The following is a 22442-nucleotide window of genomic DNA, read 5'->3' on the forward strand; positions in this document are numbered from 1 at the left end:
CTACTAAGCAACATAAGCAGGAAACAATATTCTCAGAAGTGGTTAGTTTCCAGGTACACAGATCAAAAATTATTTTTCTTCTCAAGGAAAGCTTAATGGTACCATGGATAAAGCACTAGACTTGGAGTCAATTCAAAGGCTGCCTTAGATATGTACTAGTTGTGAGACCTTCAGCAATCTCTGCCTCAGTTTCCTCATCTATAAAATAAGGCTAATAACAACATCTATTTCATCAGGGATGTGAGGATAAACTGAGATAACATATGTAAAGTGCTTAGCTTAAAACACTACAGAACTGTTAGTTGTTATTATTATCCTGTGCTAAAAGTGCTCTACTTGTATCTCCTGTTTATTTTTTTCCTAATTTTCATAGGATTTAGATCTAGTCCAAAGGTGTCAAATGATAAGGAGCCAAATCATATTAAAACCTCTTTGGAGGGGCAGTTAGGAGGCACAGTGGTAGAGCACCAGCCCTGAAGTCAGGAGGACCTGAGTTCAAATGTGACCTCAGAGACTTAACACTTCCTAGCTGTGTGACCCTGGGCAAGTTCCTAAACCCCAGTTGCCTTAGGGGGGAAAAAACATATTTGGGAAATTAAAAAAACAGATAAGATTAAAACATAGATAAGATTACAATTTAAAATTAAATAAAATTATAATTAAACATAAATATATTTTATCTATATTTTCATTTATTTATTTATTACATTTATTTAAGTCTATTTTATAAATAAATATAAAGAAATTAAATTAAATTAAATTAATTATGCAACCTTTAGGGATCCTTATGAATGGACTACTTTTTATTTCTATTTGTTGGACACTACTGATCTAATCTAATTCCCACATTTTACAGAAAAGTCACCAGAGGCCCAAAAAGGCCCTGTTATTTCACAAGATTAAAAAATAACAGGACATAATTTGAACTGAGGTCTCTGAGTCTAAGTCAGGCACTTAACACCTTCTACTAGATTCAGCCTCTTCACCTTTCCACAGAAGCTGTCAGGCTAAAACAATATTTGGTCCTTACTAAGTTAACTATTTTCCTCCTGTCTCTTGGTTATTCCAAACTCCAAATCATTCCTCCACAATTTCTAACACACTAAAGTAGCCAGTCCAGAATCCTGAATCACTTTGGTACTTGAATCTTAATTTGGATCCTTAAAAACAGTTACCAAAACTGAAATTAAAGGGAAGAGATAGAAAAGGAAGAGAAGGGGGAATTTTTAGGGTCTATTAAAATACTGCAGCCCTATTTAAAACCTTGAAAAAGAAGTTATTTTAATGTCTCACAAAAAATTTTTAGTAAAAATACCCTTTCTATTATCTTGGGAGATAGGATGTGGGGACTTGCCCTGCATCGGGAGATGTCCTTTTTGTGCCCTCCTCCCCAGTGAAAACACATATACTGATATTGATCTTCTGTCCAAATGAGTTTCCTGTACTGAATTAGTCTGCAAATCACACTGCACCTCCCTAAAATTCTTTGAGTTTCAGCATGAGGATGATTCATCTTTTGAAAAAGAAAGTACCCGGCAGGGAAGTGTTGTATGTATGACTTTAATTCCTCCCCTGGATAAAAACAGCTCAGCTATTACTGAATGAACCACTTATTCTTCTGCATCAGGTCTCACTTGATCAGGAGGGCATAGAAACTGTCTGTTCACTTTAAGAACAGCTGCTTGACTCACTGATAACAGTCAGCAGTTTTCCAGCCACTGTGAGTGGGAGGGTGGGGGTTGAGCAGGGAAAGAGAACTCAGTGGGAATCTAACTCCAAGAGCAAAATCATTATTTAGGGAGCCAGGGAGCTGAGCAATGAACTGAACCTTCAGGAGACTCCCTTCTGAGCTTAGATCCCAACCAAGCCTTGGTATTAAGCCCTCTGTATCAACTATACTCACAAGGTGGTTAGGACAATTTATAGTAAACTTTAAAGTACTATATATAAATATTAGTTTTTATAACCAACTATTAGGAATATTGAGTCCAACCTATAATTCCTTTTATAAGGAGGTGGAGAAAAAAAGAAGAGGAAGAGGAGAAAGAGGAAGAAGAGGGGGAGAGGGAGAAGGAGAAAAAAAGGAAGAGGAAGAGGGAGAAAGAAGAGGAGCAAGGAGGGAGAAGAAGAGAAGGAAAAGGAGATGGAGGGGAGAGAAAAGAGAAGGAGCAAGAAGAGAAGGAATGGCACAAGGAGAGAGAGAGAACCATATTGTAATTATAAACAACTAACAGTCTCAGATATGAGAAAGTGAACATCCTTCCCTCTTCTGTAGAAGTGGAAAGCTATAAGCATGAAACAATTCATATGCTGTCTGATTTGGTAGATAGAATGGGGGAAGGAGTTATTTGTTCTAAATGCTCTGTGGAGGGATGAGAGGAGATATATATATATATATATATATATATACATATATATACACACAGAGAATTACTCTTGCATATACTATGTTGATCTAAATACAGGCCACACTTTATTTTCCCAAGATTGTCTTATATACATATCTATTTTCTACCATATGGGTTCTGTACATTCACATGGGTCATCTAAATATATTGACAATCAGGCAGTATTAACTATAACTGGAATCTTAGTGCTCCCCAAAGTAGACTAATTCCTGCCTCAAGGGAATCAGGAGAAGGAATCTTGATTTTGACCCTTTCCAGATTAGAATTATATCTACCATCCCCCTCTATCTAAGAGCAACATTGGTTCAGGAAAAAAATCCGTTGTATATTAAGGGTTTAGAATATCTCGTGTTTAGATGCACATTCTTGGCCTTTTTCTGTTAAACATTGGTTACACAAAAGATCACCACAAGTAATGAATAGCAAGTAAATATATTTATTCAAGCAAATAACAAACAGAAATTGGAGAAGTTCTACACATCAGAATATATACAAAAATATACAAGAGTGAATGAGCTCTTAATATGGGAGATGAGAGCTAGCTCAATCACAAGAGATTCTGATCTCACCTAAAGGGAAATGCCATTCTTTAGAGAAGCCGTGGAGAAATCAAGGGCATATTGAAGAGCTGGCTTCCTCTACATGTCTATAAGAAAGTCTTTTTCTTTCTCCTCTCTAGTTAATCAGGAAAAAATATCTGGAACCATGAGTATCACTCTAGAAAGAATGAAGAACGTTTCTCCATCCAAAGGTCTCATGCCATTTCTGTCCCTCAGACAGTCATACATAATCATGTCCGTGTTCTCACTACTAATTAGAAAAGTGTCATGCAAAATAATCCAGCATTGGCCAAAAAAATCAGATTACATAGGAAATCAGAATGTTCTATTCAGTATTTTATTTTATTCTTTACTTTCAAAGATATTTTATTTTAGGAGTAAAGTTTACACTTGGTGATATTTTATAATTGAACCAACATTTATATTCTAAATCTTTAACCTGCTCCCAAAAAAAGGGAGGAAATAGAGGCTTCTAAAAGACAGATTATTCATGAAAAATCAATCTCTTTCTTTTTTGTCAGATATACAAGAGTATATTTAAATGTCTTATTTTCTAATGACCCCAAATATTTACTCCTTTGAAAGAAAATGCATACCTCCTACTTAGAAAAAGGAATGAGGATGTGGGAGAGCAGTCATAAGGTGCCTTTTTAAAAAATGCATGTTTCTACACTAACATTATAAAGAAATGCCAAGGGAACATTAAGTAAAATCAAAAAATGGTCCCAACAGTTCCATAAGTGTTCACTTCATTGATGGAACCTTAGCAAAAGCAGATGAATGAGTTTACCCTCAAGTGGCAGGAATCAATCAGACTCCTAATGTATAAAAGAATAATGTTGCCAACAGACAATCAGTTGAGGATGGAACTTGAGATATATCTTGAGTGCCAAGCTGTTGAATTCAGTAATAAGGAAATTGTACTACAAAAAGAATCAATCCAACATTCTGTTTTACAGTCTATACAAAATGGTGAATGGTGGGACAGGAAATGGAAGCATTGCTGGAAAATGGTACAACTGAAAAGGATCCAGAAGTTTTGGTGTTCTTCAGGTTCCATATGAGCCTACAGAGCAATAAGTAATAGGAAAAAAGCATTACAATCTTGAACAGAATTAAGAGTAGTATAATATCCAGAAATTGAGGTGATAGATCTGTTTTACTCTGCCCTGATCAGATTGTTAAATTCAAGTGAATAGCTGGAACATGTACTACATGGGGTTGAAAAATATTAAATAAATATGCATAGGATAAGAGTCAGACTACATGGGGCTTTAAACTTTTTCCACTTGCAATCCTTTCTCACCTAAGAAATTTTTGTATGACCCTTGGTACATAGATATATAAAAAAGGTATACAAATCAAACATTTTCTGATAATAAATCATAATTTTGTGACCCCAACATTATGAGGTCATTACCCCCAGTTTAAAAAGCTTTGGATTAGAGGAGGTAGAAGTCAAATGCAAGAAAACCTCATTATGAGGCTACAACAAAAATTCAGGTAAAAGGTAGTGAGGGTTTAAAGTAGGGTAGTGGTCATCTAACTAAGAGAACAGGAGAGATGTGAAAAATATGGAGATAGAATCGACATAGCTTTGTAACTGATTTCTATGGAAGTAGGGGAAAATAAAGCGTTAAGAATGATTCCAAGAATGCAGATCTTGGTAACTAGGAAAATGATGGTGACCTGGACAGAAAGAGAGAAGCTAGGAAATAGATCAGTGTAACACACTTCAATTTAAACTTGATGAATTTGAAACGCCTATAGAACATCCAGGTAGAAAGGAACAGTAGATAATGATGACTGTTGTTCAGGAGAATTTCATGTGATTTCTCTCTACACACACACACACACATTCTCTCTCTCTCTCTCTCTCTCTCTCTCTCTCTCTCTCTCTCTCTCTCTCTCTCTCTGTGTGTGTGTGTGTGTGTCTGTCTGTCTGTCTGTCTGTTTCTGTGTGTCTCTGTTTCTCTCTTCCTTTCCTTCCCTCTGTCTCTCTCTATGTATCTTTCTGTGTGTCTCTCCTCTCCTCTCCCTCCTTTTTCTCTGTCCCTCTCCCCTCCCTCTGTCTCTCTCCGTGTGTCTCTCTTTGTCTTCCTCTCTTCGCTGTGTCTGTCTTTCTCATCCCCTGAAACTGTCCTCCTATATCACTTCTTTCTCAGCTAAACTTCCAGAAAAAGCTCTCTACATTCATTTTCGACTTCCTCTCTCACTCATACCTCAACTCTAAACACTCTTGCTTCTGACCTCATCATTCATCTCAAACAGCTCTCTCTCCCCAAAGTTACCAAATATCTCTAAGTTGCCAAATCTGATGTCCTCTTTCCAATCCTCATTTTCTTTAACCCCTCTGCAGCATTTGGCATTTTTGATCTAGATGTTCTCTTCTCTCTGTGTTTTCATGACATCCCTCTCTTTTGGTTCTCCTCCTGCTTGTTTGAGTGGGGACTGAAGAGCCTGGGAATTGTAGTCATTAAATGTCTAGCTGGCAGACTCCTTCCCCTGGGTCTCTCTACCCCAAAGGCAGTACGCAAAACAGGGAAAGAAAAACATGGGTCACTTTAAAGAAAATCATATTACCAATTTATTTAAATGGTCCTTTGTAAAGGAGCACCCTATAAAATATCCATATAAAACTTACTTGTTATTGGAAATTTGAAAGACGTTTTAAAATTCTAAGACTGGAAGACTATCAACGTTAAAGGAACTAAAAATATTTTAAAAGGAAAGAGCTATTAAAGATACTCAAGACTTTTATTTTTCATCTAGGAATGTTTTCTGCTGATTGAAAACAGAATATCAGGATCCTGTATTGGTACCCTACCCTCACAGTGGTCTCATCAGTTATTTGTAAATTTTTTTTTACATGAAGCTTTGAGGACATTTAGTCTAACTCCTTCATTTTACAGATGATGGACCCAAGGGTTAAAGGGGTGGAGTGATTTAAGAGTGATCTCTCAGCTTTGAGTCCAGGGTTTTTTTTATTCTATTTATATCTCCCACACTTAATACACTGCCTGGCACATAGAAAATACTTTTAAATGTGTTTTCATCCATTCCCTAGAACATGCTACATTTGAAAATAAATAAATAGAGCAATTTTTAAGTGTTTACTTTGTGCCAAATAGTGTGCCATGTAATAAGAGTACAAGAACAAGCAAAAAGAAAGACAATCCCTATCTTCCATGAGCTTTCATTCTAATGGGGAAGACAACAAAAAAGCAAGCTGAAAGGAGAAAGAGAAGAATAATGAGGAGGAGAGGAGAGGAGAAGAGAAAAGAAGAAAGGAGAGGAGAAGAGAGAAGAGAAGAAAGGAGGGGAGAAGAAAGCAAAGGAAAGAGGAAAAAAGAAAGGAAAGGAGAAGAGAGGAGAGGAGAAGAGAAGGAGAGACAGAGGCAGAGAGAGCAAAAGAGAGAGCCAAGAGAAAGAGACAGAGTCAAGAGACAGTGACAGAGAGACAGAAACAGAGAGAAAGAGACAAGAGACACAGAAAGATAGAGACAGAGAGAAACAGAGAGAGAGACAGAGAAATCCTTGCAGTGATATAGTGCAGGGTTTCTTAAATTTTTCCCATTAGTGACTCCTTTTCACCCAAGAAATTTTTACATGATCCCAGATACATCGGTATATAAAATAAGTGTACAAATCAAACATTTACTGATAAATCATAATATTACATCACTCACATTCTCTTATGTGACTCATATGGGTTCACAAGCCATAGTTTAAGAAGTTTTGGCATGGTGAAGATATTCTGAAAGTCAAGGAAAGGTCCATCTAAAACCTAAAGATCTGTTGGAAAAGCTATAGAAAAGGAGTTATTAACCATTTTTGTTTCATAGGGTCCTTCACAGAATAATGTTTTTACATGCATAAAATTAAATACATAGAATTATAAAAGACAGGCTTTTGAAATACAATTATCAATAATTAAAGAAATAAATTCACAGACCTTCTGAAATCTATACATCCTCTTTGGGCCCATCGATGACAGGTTAAGGAGCTCAGCTATAAACCAAGTACCACATTTTACTTGCTTTCAGTTTTTTACTCAGATGATTTTTTCCACCAATAGATTACTCTCTAACTGGCTCTTGTCTACTCTGGAGCATGTTAATATTTCCTCTCCAAAATGTCAGCCCCTGATTGATGCTATAGCTTATATGGTATTGGTATGGTGTGGTATTTATTGTAAAAAATAAATACCTTGTTAAAAAGACAAAAACCCTCCTATAGATGTGGTCTCCCCCACCCCTTGAGAGCAAGAATAGGATCATTTGTATCCCCAACTCATAATACAGTGCTTACAACATTGTTAACTCTTCAGCCAGGATTGGAGATATATAGATCCTTATTTCCAATAATATATAAGCTCCTTGAGGCCCGGAATTTTTTGTATTTTCTCATCTTTGTATAGCACATATCACAGTGCTTGAGACATTGTAAACAATAAATATTTGTTGAACTGAACTGAATTGAACTGTATTCCTTTACCCTGTTATTTATTCCTTAATTTGACTTCATAAACAGTTTGGATAGCAAGTTGATTTAAACTGGATTATCGGGAGACAGATTAGCCAGACTGAGAAGATCTATATAATCTATATAGACCAAGCGTCATATGGTTTTAAATAATTATCTTTATAATTCAGACTTGAGGATGAGTCATTGCTCACCCTTCCCAGAAAGTTTGCTGGGGTTTGCAAACCAGCCAGTTAATGGTATAGCTTTTAATTTTATAAACCTAGTCAGAGGGATTCCAAAAATGAAAACAGAGACTATATCCAATTTTACAGTACTAAGAAATCTTGCAAGCTAATTTTCAACTCTCCTTTATGTTGCCCTTTGGGTGGACACAGTAATACCCATCCCAATCCTGTTATTGTCCCCAGTAGGTCATAACCCTCTTTTTTTCTTCTTTTATTTTCTTTTGTTTGAATTATCACTGTATGATAATGGATTGTTAAATAACAGACTTAGCATTTTAAAATTGTCAGGCTGAGAGAAAAAGCAATAGCATTCTTCGGATCCTTTATATTCAATTCTAGCAGTGTTTTCACAGTGATTTGATGCTAGTTATTGGCCTGGAGGGTTCCAATGAGAATGGACCCTAGACATTTGTGTCAAGAAACCAAGTGTAAAAGCATTTATTAACCACTTACTATGTGCCAGACTCCGTGCTTAATGCTGAGAAAAGATTTTGCATCTAAATTCAAATCATTTTAGCTCAACAAAAATTAACTGACTACCTTTGTGTAAGATCCAATTCTAGGAAATAGGAATTCAAAGATGAAAAGAATATCTAATTTATGTCCTCAAGTAATTCCTAATGTCATATGAAAGATAGAGTATATACAAGTACAAGTATAATACAAGGCATGGTATACTTAGCTCAGAGCAGTACATTTTAGAAATGATATAAGATAGTGAGTGAGAGGCCCAGAAAGCAAGCCATATAAGGATCAACTTAATGAAATAGGAGTGCTTTATTCTGGTAAGAGAAGACTTAGTAGAGGCATAATGGCTGTGTCCCATTATATGAAGGGCTATCAGATGAAAGAGGGATCCATTTTTTTTTCTTGCCCAGCCCCAAAGTACAAAATTAACAGTGGGTGGAAATGACAGCGACAGATTTCAATTTGATGTCAGAAAATATTGTCTGACAATTACAGCTGTCCAAAAGTGGACTAGAAGGGAGTTTTCCCCCTCCCTAGAGATTCAAGCCCAATTAATTGGATTATGGGTTGTCAGAGTTGTTATAAAGAAGATTCTGTCCAGGTACTTGATTGAACTAGATGGTCTCCAAAATCTTTTCAAATGCAGAGATTTTTGTGAAGTGCAGCAGGGATGTCAAAAGTGAAATGAACGATTTGAGGTGCCATCTAACCTGAACCCTGAACAAGAAAGAAAAAAAGATTTCAGCAGACAGAAATGAAGAAATAAGCAAAAACAAGCATTTATTAAGCACTAAATGATAGGATGGATAGAGCATCAACTCCTGGAGGAAAGAGGACCTGAATTCAAATCCAGCCTCAGACATATGTGATCCTGAGCAATTCACTTAACCCTGTTTTCCTTAGTTCCTCAACTAGAAAATAACTGGAGAAGGAAATAGCAAATCACTCCATTATATCTGCCAGGAAAACCCCAATTAGAGTCACAAAGAGTCGAATACAGCTGAACTACTTCAACAAATCACCTACTATGTTCCAAGTACTGTGCTAATTTTTTTACAGATTATTTTACAGATATTTCCTCATTTTGATCTTTATGACAACTTTAGAAGGTTAACACATTAATGATCCCCATTAAATACTATATAAATATGTATTCTTAATATTGTTGTTAAAAACAACAGTAATTTATAATTTTCCTCAAACTAATTGAGGAAACTGAGGTACAGATAAGTTAAGTGACTTACTTATAAGTACACAGGTAGAAAGTGTCTGAAAGTGTCTGAAATTAGATTTGAATTCAGCTTTTTCTGACTCTGGGCCCAGGGTCACCACCCAATTTAATGCAGACATGGGAAATGGCCTTCACCAATGTGAGAAGGTTTGAATGCTTCACAGAAACTCCTCAGCTAAGACTGGGACTGGGACATGGGGAAGAAATGTCCAAAAGAAGCAAAAACAGAGAAGGAGAGAACTACCAATACATTTTATCAGAATTAAAATCAAACATTTATCCACAGCCTCACTGAAAGAAATTCCAAGCAAAGTGAATACAAAGGAAACGACACAATTCCATCTAGTGTTATCATCTAAAAACACACAACAGAGATTAAGAAATAGTATAGAAATCATGCAGTGAATAACTATAAAATAAACACAGACAGCAAAATAGGTGACACATTAGATTAAATCATTTCTGTTGTGGAAGAACAAAGGTACAGATGTGTAGAACAGGAAAGCCAGGCTCTCTGTGGGACTGGGAGAATTCTCACCTGTCTGCTCTCCTCTGAGAATCCTCTGTATTTCTGCCACATCTCATTTATCCCTAAATCACCCAAAGCCTTAACACACTGTACGCTGCCCTTAATATTAGAACCTCTTCTTTGGAATCCCCTAATCTGAGATGAAAATAACATGGGTGTGAAGCCGCACCTCACAAATGTGAGACTTGGCTACTCAGTTCTTGTCACTTCCAGCAAGTGTGAATAGACTCTCTTTGGTTTCTCAGGGTCAAAGATGCTAACTCTGAAGTTCTCCCTGATGGTTTAAAGACAGAGGACATTTAGAAAACAGAAATAAAACACTTTCTATAATGCTTTTCTTGTTCTTTCTTTCCATTTTGCATATTAGAATTTGTAAATAGACTAGAAAATGTAAAGGACAGGACAGGATAGCATAGGATGGGATGGGATGGGATGGGATGGGATGGGATGGGATGGGATGGGATGGGATGGGATGGGATGGAATAAGGTAGGATAGGATGGGTAACATGGGATGAATTAGGGGGAAGTAAAATGGGATAGGATAGAATGGGATAAGATGAGACAGGATAGAATAATATTTAAAGCCCTAGCAGGACATTAGAAAATGTTCAATGAAAATTTTCCAAGCTCTTTTCCTTTCCATATTACCTTATATTTAGTTTAGTGAGGGTTTTTTTCTGTTTGCCTCTTACTTTTATTTATTATTATTATTATATCCCATAGGTAGAATGTAAGCTCCTTGAGGGCAGGAATTAATTTCTCATTACCCTCATTTGTATTTGTATTACTAATATCTTGCCTTACCTAGTAGGCACTTAACAATGCTTGTTAAGTTATTGTTTCTAGTCCAGCCTTCCACTCAGGAGTTCCCCTCTACTTTTTATAAATGGAAGCCAAAGAGGTATTGGCGTACCCAAGATTGCGCTAATGACAAGGTTCAGATCTTTATCGAAGATTTCTGATTCCAAATCCACTGGTCTCTCTACTCTTCTGAGAAGTTAGGAATCCTGACTTCTGTATTTAAATCTCTTCTATATTATTCCTGGCAATTTCCAGAACTTTGCTTTACTTCAATTTCATGAAGCTTCTGGCCCTTCCCCCTGCTAAGACCAGCTCTTAATATTCTCATCTTCATGATCATTTCTTCTCTCTAATCTTCATTCTCTTTCTATATACTGCTTCCTTCCCTGATAACTACAGCCTCATCCAGATAGATACTTAAAAAACTCCTCAAACTTCTATATCTCTCCTCTTTTTCTAAGACTCCTAGAAAAAACTTCTGTTCATATTGCCTTATTTTTTTCGCAATTCCTTCCAACTGGCTTCCAATTTTATTGCTCAACTGAAACTCTTCTCTCTAAAGATATTAATAATTCCTTATTTTCTAAAGCCAATAATTTTTTCTCAATCCTCATCCTTTTTGACCTCTCTGTAATATATGTGTATGTATGTATATGTATATGTGCATGTATATGTATATATGTCAATCTGGGGAAAACTCTGGGACTCCAAACCCTCTACCCTGTTCTCACTAGCATAATTATCCCCTACCTCCAAAGTAAGCTCCTAGGAATCTCTCGTATGACTAACAATGTCTAACAGACCTGTGCCCAGACAGAGATAGCCACAAGGACACTTCTACATCCTCTCTTTTTAGCTATTCTAATGACCCCAGTGCTGGGTCAGTAGCCAGCCTCTGTTGATTAGAAGATGCCTAAAGTGATCCTGTGGTTTTTCTAAGAAAGTATTATCATCCTACAATAAAAAAAAAAAAACCTTGTAAGCCATCTAGCCCCCCACTTATATATATAATCTCTTTGCTGAACTTCCTTGTCACAAATCACAAATTTCTTGACCCTAAATAAATGCCTTATTTTCTTTAGTGATTACCTTGCTCTGAGTTTTTATGCAGACTTGCAATAAATAAATGTACATATATATATATATATGTGTGTGTGTGTGTGTGTGTGTCTATGTGTGTGTATACATTCATTTTTCTTTCTATAAATTTATTTATTTGTGGAGCAGTTCAATGGCTCACTGGATAAATTGCTGGGTCTGGAATAAGAAGACCTGAGTATGTGTGTAGAAATCATATATGAGTGTGTACACACAGGCATGTGTACATACATATGTGCATATATACATACTGTTTCCCCTTATAGAATATAAGCTCTTTGAAGGCAAGGAATGGATCATTTTTGTCTTTGTACCCTAGGACCTGCCACAGTGTCTGCCTGGCACATAGTAGGTGACTGATCAATCAATTGATTGACTAATAATTACAGTTTATAGTGGCTCTAGGATACTAATGTTTGGGCTTTTTAAAAAATTGCTGCTATGTCCAGCATTATGTTCTTCTTGGGTCAAGAATGACAAAACCAAAATACAGATTTGAATAATATTTTTAGCCATGTATACACACAGCTGTTAAATCAAACTCAGAGAGAACACAATCAAGTGTTTTCTAGTAGCTAATGGAATAAGTTATACTTCAAGGATTTTTCTAGACAAGAGGAAGGGACAGTGGTATGCTTCAGGATTTGATATACCAACAGTAGCCCACCTACTTTGTTGAGGTTGTACATCTATATTCCCCTTTACTTCCCCCAGAAACTAAAGTTGTGGCACTTATTACAATAAAAGACTGACTTATTGCCAACTCTTCAGCCAATATTTCACCCGGGAGCTAAAATTAAGTCGTCACCCCTCCTGCTAACAACACTCCTCCCAAAATAAAATTTTACAACATCAGGTTGGAGGAGGATTACTTAGCATCTGAAAATGCTTCCTCTGTGACCTTGAATCTTTATCGCTGAGAACCAAAATAAAACCTCTGAGGAAAGATTTATGAATAAATAATTAACCATGAAAGTAAAATCAGCACTAAAAAAGAAATTAGTTTGCTTCATTTATGGCCCAAGATTCTTCTGTGGGTTTCTCTCCCTTCTTGAGGTCCACAACACTTACCCTTACCCATGTAAACATCGCCCTACAAGAGGGCCCCATAGTCCTCAGATATCCTTGAAGACTCAATACTTTCACTTGCCATTATGATTTTTCCAGTCTCTCTCAGAAAGAATCTTGATGACCAATGAAAATGACTTGGAGTCAAGAAAGGACCTTCTTAACATCTAAGTTTTAATTTCCTCTTCTGTTTTATTTTGTTTTTAATGAGCTTATTTGACTACATGATATCTAAGGTCCCTACTGGTTATAGATCTGCAATGCTATAATACATAATAACTATATGATCCTGACCACGTCATTTAACTCATCTGAGTCTCAATTCCTCATCTCTAAAATGTGATTATTACTTCTTGAGTGTCTATCTCAAAAGGCTATTATGCCTATCAAAAGAGACATGTTATTATACAAAGTGTTTTGCAAATGTTATAACCTAAGTGAATATCATCTATACAAAGCTTCTTAAACTGTGTCACGCCATATGAGATTGTGTAACTGAATGTGGAGGTTGCAAAATTATGATTTTTTTTATCAGTAAATGTTGTATAAACTATTTTATATATCTTCTACCTGGGATCACATAAAAATTTCTTGGCAAAAAAGGGATCTAAAGTGGAAAGTTTAAGAGCACTGATCTGTGTTATAGGGTTTCTCTAAAGTCTTAGTTCAGTTTTAAGTTTTATTAACTCAATAATATTTTGGGACAGACTGTATTCATTATTCACCCTTATTGTCATTTTTCTCTTAAGACCAGACTATCCCTAGAGGGTATTTGGGCATTTTCCCAGTGGCCTCCAGGAGATCTACATTCTTTCTGGTTGAAGACTTGAAATAGAAGCACCCATTTCCACTCTTCAGAGATGACCCCAAAATGACTAAAAGCCACATATTTTATGTCTAGGGAGCAGTCCCATATCACTCTAAAAGCCAAAATGGCTTCAGGGAAGATTCAGAACACATCCCAAGGCAATGGGAAATACAAAAACGGATAGATTCCATGGCTCTGGGAGCCATGTTGAACTTTTTACTCCAGAGTCCAATTCCTAAGTGAAAACAAGGCATGTCCAATAAACCAGCTCATAGCCTTTGGCTGGGTACCAGATTCCCCATCCCTCCTACATTCTTTCCAGATAATTACACATCCCACCCCTAATAAAGCCCTATTTCCAGGAAAAGCATGGTGGCTCAGGGTACTCTTTATAACATTTAGAAAGAAAGGAGGTGGGGGTTGGGGGTGGGAACGAGAACCCAGCATCTACTCTGGAAAAGAGGACACAAACTTACTGAGCATAAAAGAAGCCAAGAAGATCTATTGGCAATTCTCTAGGGTTCTACATCAGTAATAAAAAACAAATGAGCATTTGAACTCACTTCTCATAGCTGTAGATCTAACTCTCTTTTTTATTTTTATAGCTCTTGGCTTGTTTTGTTTTATTTTGTTTTTCCCTAACCTACCTTCCTGCTGCGATTTATTTTCTTCATGCATACTCAGTAGAAAGACAAGAGATCAAACTGCATTGAAACTCAAATTAATCTGAAGCATTTTCTGGAGCAGAAACTGGTGTTTAATATTAACAGGACTTCCTAATTGATTTGATTTATGAAATGGGATGGCATGAGATGGAATGGGATGGCATGGGATGAAGTTTCATGGAATAGAACCTATACAGTAAATACCTTATTTATTGCATTGTTGTTTCAGAAACTATTTGGTTTGGAAGCCCACTAGAAGAGGGAAAGAAAAGTCCCAAAAGCTAGAAATGGCAACTTCATCCTCCAAGGTTGCTTCCCCCATTTAAAGAAAAAAGCTGGAGATGAATCATTCCAGACTCAGCAAATTATTTTCCCATGACTGAGAGCTTTCCAGTAATTAGGCAGGAGACAGAAGAGTTTGTTTCTTCATTATTGTTTCTCCAAAGTCCTATTTACACTGTAAAACTATAAAGTTATAGAACCAAAAGAAATCAGAATTATAGAATTTCAGTTGGAAGGAGTCTGTCTCTCAAGTATATAGTGGTGCTGAGCTCTTGACCTCCATTTTGCTGCTCCATCACAACAACATCTAAACCATCTGAGGTGATTGGAAGCTTGTCTTATTTTTTAGACATTTATATTTACCTTTTGAAGATGAATTAGTTCAACATTCATTCATTAAACAACCATTTATTAGATGCCAATGATATACAAAACTTTAAGTTCTCTTGGGATAGAGGGGAGATATATATATATGTATATATATATATATAGGGCATTCTAAAAGTATTAGTACAGTTTTAAGCTTTAATAGCTTCTGTTGGGCTTATCCTGTTTCATAGCTTAAAGCTGCACTAAAGTTTTGGGATGGTTTTGCATATAATTGTTCCCCTTGAGAAAGAGAGAGATGTAAGAAAGAAAGGGAGAGGAAGGGAAGGAGGGAGAGGGAGAGAAAGAGATAGAGGAAGAGAGAGGAGAGGAGAAGAGAAGAAGAGAGAGAGAAAGAGAGAGGAGAGGAGAGGAGAGGAGAGGAGAGGAGAGGAGAGGAGAGGAGAGGAGAGGAGAGAGAGGAGAGAGAGGAAGAGAGAGAGAGAGAGGAGAGAGAGAGGAAGAGAGAGGAGAGAGAGAGAGAGGAAGAGAGAGGAGAGGAGAGGAGAGGAGAGGAGAGGAGAGGAGAGGAGAGGAGAGGAAGAGAGAGAGGAAGAGAGAGAGGAAGAGAGAGGAGAGGAGAGGAGAGAAAATATTCCTCCATGGTCAAAGTGGAACAAAATGATATCATGATGTTGGAGTCAATGTACATTGTGTCCAGTTGAGGCTGATCAGACCATTGTGATATTGGAAGACTACCATAGATTTGGCACAAATAGTCCATATGACGATTGGGGCAGGAGATGTCTGTAAATTTGTACATCTCACAAATCCTTTGAACCACCACAATCCTGCTTTGCAAGATAAATAGATACATAAAGCATTTATTAAGTACTTTCTATATGTTAAGCATTGTATTGATTTCTAAGAACACAAATACAAAATAGTTCTATGACAGTTTATATTCTAATGAAAGAAAACAACATCGGAAAGGATTCTGGAAAGAAAGGATTATGAAAGAAGGGTGAGATATGGGGAAATGCAGTAGAATCCTAGGAGGCGAAAGTTCAGCTACCAGATCCAGAAGACCCAGGAATAGAGTTCAAAGGAAGTTGGTATTAAACCAATGATGAGGTGACATGGAGGTCTGAGACCTGGCAAAAATGAAAGAAGGGAGGGGGAATTGAATGCATAGATAGAAAAAAAATCTAAACTTCATCAGAACAAAAGCCCATCTTTTTAATAGAGACAGTCTACCAATGTTATTGTATGTCTAAAGTCAAGGACCACTAGCATCTCTAAAGAACTAAAAAGGAGCATTTCACAGAGAACAATGAAGAGGTCTATTGTGTGCATGAACAGGATGCAGCATAGAACTTACAAGGATCTCTAAAGAAGACCTGGAGTACAGGATGTTATCATGAAAAAGCATCCTTGAAGAACATGAGCTGGTCATTGGCGACTAGAAGGATAACCAGCAGACATCTCATTGTGCTTCCCTACCATTCTCAAATTCCTAAGAGAAATCCAGAAAACGGAAGCAAACTATACAAAGCCACATAGATAATAAAGAGTAGAGCCAGACATCAAATCTAAATCCTCTGAGTTAATTTAATGTCAACTCCCAGCATACTGGCTCTGTGATGAACAGGGCACAAAAAAGCAAGCATCAGAAAGGATGGGCAAGCACAGATGAAAAGCAATCATGAAGTAACAAGTTGGTACAGTGGATAGAATATTGAACCTAGAATCCTGAAGATGTGAATTCAAATCCAGTCTCGGAAATTTACTAGATGCCTTTCCTTGAACAAATCACTTAACTTGCCTCAGTTTCCTCAACTATAAAAAGGGGATAATATAGGACCTAATTTCCAGGATTGTTGTGAGGATAAAATTAGATAATATTTGTAAAGTACTTTGCAATAAATACTAGTCATTATTATCATCAGCATTATTAAAGGGAATATCTATACGGACAATATTACATCACTATTTGAATAGTTGAAGCTAGAATTAATCGGGGTATAAATAGAGAATGATGACATAGAAGAAAGGTGAATTCTGGGCAAGAGGTTCTACACTTTCTTGGCCTACAGCATCCCTAGGATAAAAGAAATATCTAATAGTTCCATACATTAAGCAATTAGATTGGAATTTTATAATATTCTGAGAGGCCCCTGTAAGTTCCTAAGAACTCACAGAATAGGTCCAGGCTTTATGTAATGAATGAATATGTAGAAAGGAAACTGCAAAGATTAAAGTCATTCTTAGGGAGGATAGGTAGCTGCAAATCTCTCCCAGTAGACGGTTCTCAGTAAGGGCCAACTTCTCCTCCTAAGTGAATTCTTCCAGAAATTGGACTTTTGTTTCCAGCTATGCTCACACTCCCATGACAATCAATGATTCTTTACTGTGTTAAGCAAAATCCTGGTAAGTGGAAACCTATTGAGAAAGGGAGAGATAAAAAAGCACTGGAAAATGCCAATTAATTTAATGCTTATTCAAATATGACCAAACACTATAATACAGATGTAAAATAGTCAATGGAGATGTCAGATCCTGTTACTGAACCTTCTGCCTTGTAAGCAACAGTTCCTAGAGCATCTATTAGACCTTCTCCAATCTGCCTTTGTAATGTTAGACTATTACCTGCAATTGAAGAAGTTGAAAGAATGGTAACATGCATTTGTCCACAACAAAGTCATGAATATATTACTTTGGTGTACTGGTGGACAATCCAAGTTCAACTTATTAATTTGTTCACACAAATTCTTGAGGTAGCATTCCTCAGGGGAAAGAGCAAGGGATTGCGAGCAAAAGACATAAGGATGAACTCTGGCTACAACACTTATTACCTGTATCACCCTCAGTAAGTCACTTAACTTCTGTGTCAGTTTTCTTATCTATCAAATGGGCACACCATTTGGACCGCTTATCTCACTGAGTTGCTCAGAAGACCAAATAAAATCATGCACTTGAAAAAATTTGTTTAAATGTAAAACACTATAAGAATGTTAAGACTGTTCTCATGAAAATAAATTTTAGAAGAGAAAATTATTGGTCAGATATCAGTTGGACCCGATAGCTTCTAAAAACTCTTCCAACATTGATATCCTGTGATTTAACAGATGGATCTTAGAGCACAGGTTAGCTTCATTCTGCATCTTCCCTGATATTGAGGAAGAAACAAGGAAACATAAAGATGTAGAATAACTTTTTTTTTAATTTTTATTTAATAATTACTTTATATCGACAGAATCCATGCCAGGGTAAATTTTTTTTTACAACATTATCCCTTGCACTCGTTTCTGTTCTGATTTTTTTTTCCCTCCCTCCCTCCACCCCCTCCCCTAGATGGCAAGGAGTCCTTTATATGTTGGCTATGTTGCAGTATATCCTAGATACAATATATGTTTGCAGAACCGAACAGTTCTCTTGTTGCATAGGGAGAATTGGATTCAGAAGGTATAAATAACCCTGGAAGAAAAACAAAAATGCAGATAGTTCACATTTGTTTCCCAGTGTTCTTTCTTTGGGTGTAGCTGCTTTTGTCCGTTATTTATCAATTGAAACTCAGTTAGGTCTCTTTGTCAAAGAAATCCACTTCTATCAAAATACGTCCTCATACAATATCGTTGTCGAAATGTATAATGATCTCCTGGTTCTGCTCATTTCACTTAGCATCAGTTCATGTAAGTCTCGCCAGTCCTATCTGTATTCATCCTGCTGGTCATTTCTTATAGAACAATAATATTCCATAACATTCATATACCACAATTTACCCAGCCATTCTCCAATTGATGGGCATCCATTCATTTTCTAGTTTCTAGCCACTACAAATAGGGCTGCTACAAACATTTTGGCACATACAGGTCCCTTTCCCTTCTTTAGTATTTCTTTGGGATATAAGCCCAATAGAAACACTGCTGGATCAAAGGGTATGCACAGTTTGATAACTTTTTGGGCATAATTCCAGATTGCTCTCCAGAATGGTTGGATTCGTTCACAACTCCACCAACAATGCATTAGTGTCCCAGGTTTCCCGCATCCCCTCCAACATTCATCATTATTTTTTCCTGTCATCTTAGCCAATCTGACAGGTGTGTAGTGGTATCTCAGAGTTGTCTTAATTTGCATTTCTCTGATCAATAATGATTTGGAACACTCTTTTATATGAGTGGTAATAGTTTCAATTTCATCCTCTGAAAATTGTCTGTTCGTATCCTTTGACCATTTATCAATTGGAGAATGGCTTGATTTCTTATAAATTTGAGTCAGTTCTCTATATATTTTGGAAATGAGACCTTTATCAGAACCTTTAACTGTGAAGATGTTTTCCCAGTTTGTTGCTTCCCTTCTAATCTTGTTTGCATTAGTTTTGTTTGTACAAAGGCTTTTTAATTTGATGTAATCGAAATTTTCTATTTTGTGATCAGTAATGGTCTCTAGTTCATCTTTGGTCACAAATTTCTTTCTCCTCCACAAGTCTGAGAGATAAACTATTCTATGTTCCTCTAATTTATTTATAATCTTGTTCTTTATGCCTAGGTCATGGACCCATTTTGATCTTATCTTGGTATATGGTGTTAAGTGTGAGTCCATGCCTAATTTCTGCCATACTAATTTCCAATTATCCCAGCAGTTTTTATCAAATAATGAATTCTTTCCAAGAAGTTAGGGGCTTTGGGTTTGTCAAACACTAGATTGCTATAGTTGACTATTCTGTCTTGTGAACCTAACCTTTTCCACTGATCCACTAATCTATTTCTTAGCCAATACCAAATGGTTTTGGTGACTGCTGCTTTATAATATAATTTTAGATCAGGTACAGCTAGGCCACCTTCGATGTAGAATAACTGATGGATCCACAGATGATCTCTAGTTGACCTATAGTTCTAGATAGGTGGGGTTTTCCTATGACTTTACTATATGTGTATATATGTGTACATACATGTCTATATGTCTATATATATATATACATACACATACATACATATATTTCTGGATCTTATTGGTATATGGGGCTTTGTATTCTTTTTAAATGTACTAATGATTTGTACATTGTCAGGAAACATTGTAAAGTGAGGTACAGCTATAACTGAACTGATTTTACTATTATCCTCATCATGAATTATTAGGAAATAGGGACTAAAACTGTGATTCCCGTGGTAAGGAAATTCCTTTCACCAGTTCATATTTGTGTCTTCTCTCTGACTTCAAGTCTCAAAGACTTTCCTCCATCATTAAGAAATTATGTGATTTGTCCATACTTACACATCCAGTATGTGTTGGAGGTAAGATCTAATCTCAGGTTTTTCTGGATCTGAGCCTAGCACCCCCTTTCCATTTTCATATAATGGCCATTTAAGACAAAAACCATGAATTCTATCAAGTAGGAGAACTCAGATCTTCTCCCAAAAATAGGATCTTGGATGCCTCCATCTTAAGTGATTTTAGCATATAGAAAAGTCTATTATATAATGAATAACCAGAATATAAGGAATAACACTCAAATTATTAAGACACTTCAGCAGCATTGGCCAGGAGCCTCTGAGGTCCAGATTTCTGGACAGGGCCTCTTTCTATACAAAATAGGGGAGGAGGAGAAGGAAGAAGAAGAAGAGGAGGAGAAGGAGGAGGAGGAAAACAAGAGGAGAAGGAAGAAGAGAAGGGGAAGAAGGAAAAGGAGAAAGAAAAAGAGGAGAAGGAAGAGAAGGAAAAGAAGAAAGACAAGTAGGAGAAGCAGGAGAAGAAGAAGAAAAGAAAGAAGAAAATCTGGACAATAAAGAAAAGAATTCCTTTCCTTCTTCCTGAACATTTGCCATGAAAGCCAGCTAAAATAAACTATTTCTGCTTTTTACAGCTCGTTCAACCACTTCTGAAGCCCCAAGTCACTAAAAACTTACATTTTTTTTTTTACCACATAGCCCATTCTTACACTTTCCTAACTGCTGACATGGAGGTTTCCAATCCACCATGATTTAGGAGGAGAGAGGGTTGTTCCTGGCACAGGAAACTCAAAATTACAGTGAATCAATGAAGACTTGACACATTGCTTTGGAAAGGTTGCCAACCCTTGCATTATATAAATAAGCAATTAGATTGAGAACTCAAATGTCAACACAGTCACAATCAACTCATTGGCTGATCACTGCTGGGCGTTAGCCAGGAGACACACTTAGACTTGACATATATGTATGTGTGGAGTAGGGTTGGGGAGAAGTGTACATGGGTGTGCATATGTGTATATATGTGTATACTAATACACACTATTACCTCCACCAAAACAAGGTGAGCCAAAATAAAGTGTAATGCTCTAATGGAAATTAAGCCCAAGGTCTAAGAGAAACAAAGAAACAGAGCTAATAGAAACTGAATCTCCTCTACTCCACCATTCTATTCCCTTTTGATTATTTTTCTTGGAATTTGGCTGATGGAGGAAGCTCAAATGACATTCACTTCAAGTGTTTTCCTGCCTTAGTGAGGTGAGAAATGTCAAGGGAAGGCAGTAGGAATGACTTACAGGAATGGTAGCTTACAAAAGGACAGGGGTTGTATTCAGTTTTTTGCAATCTAAAGATTTCTGAAAACTTTGCTGACTGGAATAAAAATATGTTTCCAAAGCTATTTACATATTCATCATGTGTTTACATGAACAAATAGGATCAATCAGCAAGCTTTTATTAGGTACCTACTATGTGCCAGACACTAGATATACTATTAAAAGCTGTCTGGCTAAAGTGACAATCAGAATTAATGGCCATTTGTCATCATTCTAGCTATTTGGAAACATGCCATTAAGAGGTAATATGTCTTTCTGCCACTTTCAAAGTAAAAGGTCAGAACAGAGAGAAGTGTGTTCGACTGTGTAATTAAATTGGAATAGCAATAAGAAGATTTTGTCACCATATAGCACTTTAAAGTTAACAATAAAAGTACTTTCCTCACAAAACACCTTGGGGAGAGATGAAGGAGTTATTATGCCCATTTTATAGATGAGAGAACTAAGAAGCAGCATGGTAGATCACTTACCCACAGTCCCCCAGCTAATGAGGAATACAGCCAAAGTTAAACATTTTTACTCCAAGTCCAGTAACCAGTGGGTTTTTTTATCCTTATACTATGCTTCCTCTCAATGGCAGTTTTATGCAAAACACAGGAAAGGTTCTTTCTATTCCCAACTGGTTCTTATATAGTCTATCCAAAGCACTAATAGCCAGACTTTGAATGCTATTGTGCAAGAAGATGAAATTTTGCCCCTTCCCTCCAGTTGATCTGAATAGCAGTAGATCATGAAGTTCTAGACCTTCAAAGCCAAAGGGTGAAAGCTTCATAGAAGGCTTTAATAAATTGTTGTTGATTAACTGATTAAAACAATCAAGCCCTATTCTTTGTAGCAAGCAGACATGATAAATTACAAAAGTAATTTTTTTAATTTTTTAAAAAATATTTTTACAAATAAATAAAGGTTAAAAAATTAATTAAATAGGGACCTCAAGAGGTCCC

The sequence above is a fragment of the Antechinus flavipes genome, chromosome 4 (genome assembly GCF_016432865.1).
Source record: "Antechinus flavipes isolate AdamAnt ecotype Samford, QLD, Australia chromosome 4, AdamAnt_v2, whole genome shotgun sequence".
Classification (NCBI taxonomy): domain Eukaryota; kingdom Metazoa; phylum Chordata; class Mammalia; order Dasyuromorphia; family Dasyuridae; genus Antechinus; species Antechinus flavipes.